Consider the following 6,455-nt stretch of genomic DNA (forward strand, 5'->3'; position numbering starts at 1 on the left):
ACACTATTTGCAAATTACATCCAAGAAACCTATACTACGTTTTCCGAAGAGGATCGAGACCGTGAATATTTTAATTTCTTCCCTGAACATGCATGTCTGGTGTAACAAAAGCCTTTTGAAACTAAACGTCAATAAATGTAAAGTAATAGCTTTCAGTAGGAAACAGAACTCACCAGATATCACAATTAAACTAGGCGATCAAACAGTCCTACTGTATCATAAGAATTAGAGATCTAGGAGTAGTTTTAGATAAAAAGTTGACTTTCATTGATCACTATAATACGATAATAGGCAGAGCTAACAACATGCTTGCATTTATAAAACGCTTCAGCGATCCTTACACGATTAAAACATTATATATTGCCTACGTAAGGTCTATACTTGAATATTGTAGCATTGTTTGGTCCCCATTCTCAATCACTCACAAGGAACGTATAGAATCAGTTCAAAAGCAATACCTATTATTTGCACACCGTAAGTTAGGTTGGGCAAGATTTCCTCTACCATCATACAAAGCTCGTTGCATGCTCATTGACATCCACACACGAGAAGAGCGTCGAGAACAATTAATGGTTTCATTCATACATAACATCGTTAGACATCGGGTTGATTCATCTGGACTTCTGTCTAAACTTAATTTTTATATACCTTCCCGACAATTGCGAAACCGAGCAATATTCTATATAAGTCATACCGTACCGTCGTACCAACTATGCTAAATTTGGCCCATTAAATCAAATGATGTCAACTTATAATAAGCATTGCGGAGCAATTGACTTTACAATGACGACAGCCCAGCTCAAACTAAATTTTAATTCAATACGACCTAGGTCCTAGAACATAATGCACATTGATGTTTATTTTAGAAAATATCACACGTGTTAAAATGTAATCAATACAATGTAATGGTCTACTATAGTTTGACGACAAATAAATAAATAAAAAAAAAACGTTTTCCACCTCAGAATAAAATCAACTTGACCGAACAAAAATTTCAATATGTCCCAGTACAGACAGTAAAAGACGGAGACTTCTGGATACAAAACGAAATGAATTTAGGAATATTTTTTTTTACCTGGGCTTCACCGGAGCACAAACAGAACAGCAATAGTAGCAATACAAAATCATTCCGACATTCCGTTGGAAATTAATTTAAATGAAATTAAAATTAAAACAGACAAATTTCAGGTAATCACAGAGCCAAATAAGCAAGAAATTAACCAAAAATATAACTTTCGGGAAGACCATCTAAGCGACGAAAAAAAGAAAGCGCTAAAAACCGTCATCAATCAAAATAAAGAAATACTACACTCAGAATCTGAAAAATTGACATTTACACATAAAATTAAACATGAAATCAAGATAGCCGAAAATATACCAATTTATACAAAATCCTATAAATATCCTTAGATATTTGAAGGAGAGATACAAAGACAGGTACAGAAGATGCTAAAAGATATCACCATACACCTCTCCCGTAGGGATAGTACCGAAAAAAGCCGATGCATCTGGACAAAACAAATTTCGTTTAGTGATCGATTACCGAAAACTCAACGAAAAAACAGTAAATGACAAGTATTCGATCTCGGATATAACGGACATACTCGACAAATTGGGTAGAGCTCAGTATTTTTCAACAATCGACTTAGTATCAGGATTTTACCAGATACAACTAGCCGAGGCAGATACCGAAAAAACTACGTTTTCCGTGAATTCTGGAAAATACGAATTTACCAGAATACCCTTCGGCCTGAAAAACGCACCTAACGTATCCCGACTTTAGTAAAGAATTCATTTTAACAACAGACACGAGCGACTATGCGATTGGAGCTGTTCTCTCCCAAGGTACAATAGGAAAATTACTGTACCACCGAAAAAGAACTACTGGCAATCGTGTGGGCGGTAATGCATTTTCGACCGTATCTTTACGGAAGAAAATTTAAGTTAGTTATAGACCATCAACCCCTTACATATTCCTTAACCAACACGAACAGTAAAATCGTTCGATGGAAGCTTAACCTAGGAGAGGAGTTTGACTATGAGATTGTATACAAACCCGGCCGGCAAAACGTCGTAGCAGACGCTCTCTCAAGAATCAACATAGTTTCAGAAAATCAGACTGAATCCCTAAGACTATCCCTAAGAAGTATAGAAGTAGAACCATCCTCAAGGGCACAAGTGATGATTATTCCATACCCTGTACTGAAAAACCAATGAACCTTTTCAGGAATCAAATCATTTTAAAATTAGGCAACAAAGTCATAACATCGTACGAACAAGTTTTTCCGAAATAGCACCGGCACATAATAGCATCGGAGGTATTGGATGCTCTCGGCTAGAACTTCTGTTCGAACTGGTAGCTTGGGTGCTAATTCCCTAAGAAGTATAGAAGTATGTAATATAAGAAATTATCCCATCCTAGCATGATCCATTCTAAGTACAGTTTACATTCAATCCCAAACCAAATGCGACTTTTTCACGTATGTGGATATCCCGGTCATAAACCTTACTGAAATGCGCGTATCGCATTTACCTCGACCTAAGTCCACCGCGCAGGCAGCTAGCAATATATTTCGTGATTGCTTGCCCTGCATAAAGCGAAGGTCCATAACCAAATTTATGACGTCACAGCTGTGAACGTTTTTACCAGTCCTTCTCCATTACCAACGACATTCTCTCTCTCCCTCTCTATGGCTTTTCCGAGTTCTCCCGCTCCAGGTACGTCCGATAAGAAACGATAAGAATAATTGTACGGCTAGAATTAAGTAAAAAGCGAAATACATATTCATTATCAAAACACCACTCAATCGATCACCTTCGTGTGAAGTCCGAAAAAACTCACCTACATGGCGAACCGTTGACATGTGTCACGGGTCAAAGTCATTAGTGAAAGGAAAATTCTCAATCTCTAGAATCAAGCCGTAACAATTGTGAAGCAGTCAAAAAAAAAAAAACAAAACCAGTTCAAATAATTGTGCGAAAACAAATGAAACTTTGAAAAAGCATATACGCAAAAGCAGTTAGATCCAGCGGCAGACGGAGGTGCCGAGATTGATAAGGGTGTGATAAGAAAAATGGGAAAGTCCAGCTCGAAGCACGTAACGCAAAGTGGGGACGCACAGGTAAACATCCTGAATGAGCTAGAAACTCACACCGAGTTTCACGAGGCTAATGAATTAAAAATAACAATCATATTAATACTAGTGGCAGTGAATCTGGCAATAAAAATTTATATGATAGTTAAAAGACACGCCCGAGGCCAGGCGTTAAAAGCTGCGAGGTCAAAGTTTAAAGTTTAAAGTGTAGAACAGGGGTCCTACGGGACGAGAACAACAAAACATTACCCAGTAGGGAACAGTGGTCCTACGGGGCAAAAATAATAAAGAAAAATTTTCCAACCTTTCAGCATCTTTCCAACTATTACAAAAGGTAGGAAGTAACGGGCGATGTCAACCAGGTAAAACAAGTGCTTGAAATAGATATGAAAATAAGTTAGATTTAAGTGCTATGGCAAGCAGTTATTCTGATGCTTAAAACCATTTGTTAGTAGTACACAGATAAACTAATTAAAATGCATTTACGCGTACTTTAGTGAGTTTTAAATCAGCTGGGTGATGAATAATGTTGCGTTTGTGATCAGTTTATTTAGCATATTCAATAGTTAGCACTATTTAAAAACAAAATAAACAACAAATAGTAATAGTATTTAGCGGGTAATAGCACCACCGATTCCCTCCATCGAAAGTCAAATCTTATTCGTCATCCAACAACACAAATTGAACAAGATAATAACACACAGGCCAGCAACTCTGGCATCACTGCTTGTTTACGAACCGCTTCCTCGATAAACGCACGATGTAAAACATGCGGACACTAGCTTCCGCACAAACGTCAAATAGCACAGAAAGGGAAAAGCAAAGAACATCCACAGTCGGCTCAATCAGTCATCGGAGGCGGACGTCAAATTCACTCCGCAGTGACACAAAAAATTCGCCGCTATCGGCCATTCTACATCATCTGAAAACGTGGCCGTAGACAGCTCGAAGATCCGTCCACAACGACTAGCAAGAGGACACCAGCTAACGAACGGGGTAGGAAAACGACTGCGACGCTGTTAAAGCAAATCTAGCGCTAGGAAAGAGCAAAACCCCAAACGCGGTGTGATAGGAAACTTGTTCGCGAATCGGCGGGCACCGAGCATATTAGCGGACACCCCGAAAGGGTAATAACTCACCAAAGAGGGTGGTCACGCAAAGATTCAATGTAGCCATTATTTCAGGGTGTTGTTGTTTTTGGTTCACCTCGCATTTCTTCGGCGACGGCTCAGTTCATTGCGTCGGCAGGCGTGCTATCATCGACCCAAGCGGCGCACGGACAGACAACGATTCTTGTACTTCAAATTTGATGGCCTGACTCCTCTCGTTTGATTCGAGCATTGTTGACGGTGGACAAAGCGGAAAGTTAGCTGACGCATACGGTGCAAGAAAAGTACCGTGGCCGTACTTAGTGCGCAACTCGCGGCGTTGGATACCGGCGAGTGAATGCTGACGGAACGAGCGACGCCATTGAGCTGCAGCTGATCGATCGCCGGAAGAGAGCAGCCATTGTGTGTTCGCCGTTGGCAAAATGGCGACGTAATTGAGATGATGTAGGCTAAGTTCACAAGTCTCCGGTACCGTGAGTAGAAAATCACTATTGTAAATATCATGAGATAACGCTGAGGAAAGTGAAGAATTTAGAGACGGTGGAGGAAGGAAGGTATTGTGAGGTTATGATTTGTTGAGGATGAAAAAATAGAGAAAGAGTGCGAAGAGCAGGCCAGTTTTGAGAGAGAAAGTAGGAATGTGGGGAAAGGAGCAGGAAAGTACAGTTGAGTGAGGTTATGATGATGGCTTATGATTGAATATAAACGCATGAAATGACACACCGACTTCATTTTGATTTATTTGAGCAAGCCTGGAGTAACAATGGCGCCCAACGTGGGGCCCGAACCCACGACCCTGAGATTAAGAGTCTCATGCTCTACCGACTGAGCTAGCCGGGCAAAATATATATATTCTATTTTTCTCAAAAGTAAATTCAAAGCCTAATGGCGTCAAGAGGAATGCGAAGCCAGGAATTCCGGCAAATGGCAGACCCACGCGATGGAGTACCTCGCACAGTGAAGAAGCCTTCCCGCCGTGATCTCGAACGCATGAATGCGTTTAATGAAAGGAAGATTGAAGCCAGGAACGATGAAAACTCTTGGTATCACGAGACGGAGAGAGAGGACAAATACCGAGTGGCCATCGATAAGAAGAGACCACCACGTAAGAGGAGAGAAGCACCGTTAATTCAAGTTTCCACCTCGGAAACAAAACCAATTGACGAAGACATTTTTACCGGCGACTGCAAGGGAGCGACAGTGAAGCGGAAAACTATCGGCCATAATTTGGAATTTTCTAGTTTTTCCGACGTATTATCCAGTTCACACAACACGGCACAAAAGTGTGAACCACGACTCCAGCAGATGTGTCCATTCCCATTGTACCAACATGCAATGGTCGAAATATTGAACGCCAGGATTTTGTCAGTGCAGAGAAACGAACAGCGGAATCCCGCCTTGACAGGAATGCAAGATGCGTTAGAAGCTATACGCGCAAAGGACTTGCTTATTCCAAAACCCATCTTTGACTATATCAACAGTGTTGGTCAGAGTATTACTCCGACTGGAGATAAAGTTTGGTTCAACTATCCCGACCAAGCCATGCCACAGGGACCAATAGAAGACGCAGAGAGCGGCACGTTTGGAGTACCAACTGCAGCGAACCATAATGTCTACGAGGCTTATTGGAGTCCACACGTCACCAAACAGTACATTCTACCAACTATAGAATATAATAGGGGCGTCGTGACGGAGAGAGAGGACAAATACCGAGTGGCCATCGATAAGAAGAGACCACCACGTAAGAGGAGAGAAGCACCGTTAATTCAAGTTTCCACCTCGGAAACAAAACCAATTGACGAAGACATTTTTACCGGCGACTGCAAGGGAGCGACAGCGAAGCGGAAAACTATCGGCCATAATTTGGAATTTTCTAGTTTTTCCGACGTATTATCCAGTTCACACAACACGGCACAAAAGTGTGAACCACGACTCCAGCAGATGTGTCCATTCCCATTGTACCAACATGCAATGGTCGAAATATTGAACGCCAGGATTTTGTCAGTGCAGAGAAACGAACAGCGGAATCCCGCCTTGACAGGAATGCAAGATGCGTTAGAAGCTATACGCGCAAAGGACTTGCTTATTCCAAAACCCATCTTTGACTATATCAACAGTGTTGGTCAGAGTATTACTCCGACTGGAGATAAAGTTTGGTTCAACTATCCCGACCAAACCATGCCACAGGGACCAATAGAAGACGCAGAGAGCGGCACGTTTGGAGTACCAACTGCAGCGAACCATAATGTCT

The 6,455-nt window shown here is 41.3% G+C and overlaps 1 non-coding gene across 1 annotated transcript; it reads right to left on the reverse strand.

The window, feature by feature from the left end:
• Nucleotides 1-4,971: 4,971 nt before the first annotated feature.
• On the reverse strand, nt 4,972-5,044 carry Trnak-cuu (transfer RNA lysine (anticodon CUU)). Its single transcript has one exon. It is a non-coding gene; the product is annotated as a tRNA-Lys (tRNA).
• Between the last annotated feature and the right edge of the window lie 1,411 nt (nt 5,045-6,455).

The sequence above is a fragment of the Malaya genurostris genome, chromosome 2 (genome assembly GCF_030247185.1).
Source record: "Malaya genurostris strain Urasoe2022 chromosome 2, Malgen_1.1, whole genome shotgun sequence".
Taxonomy (NCBI): Eukaryota; Metazoa; Arthropoda; class Insecta; order Diptera; family Culicidae; genus Malaya; species Malaya genurostris.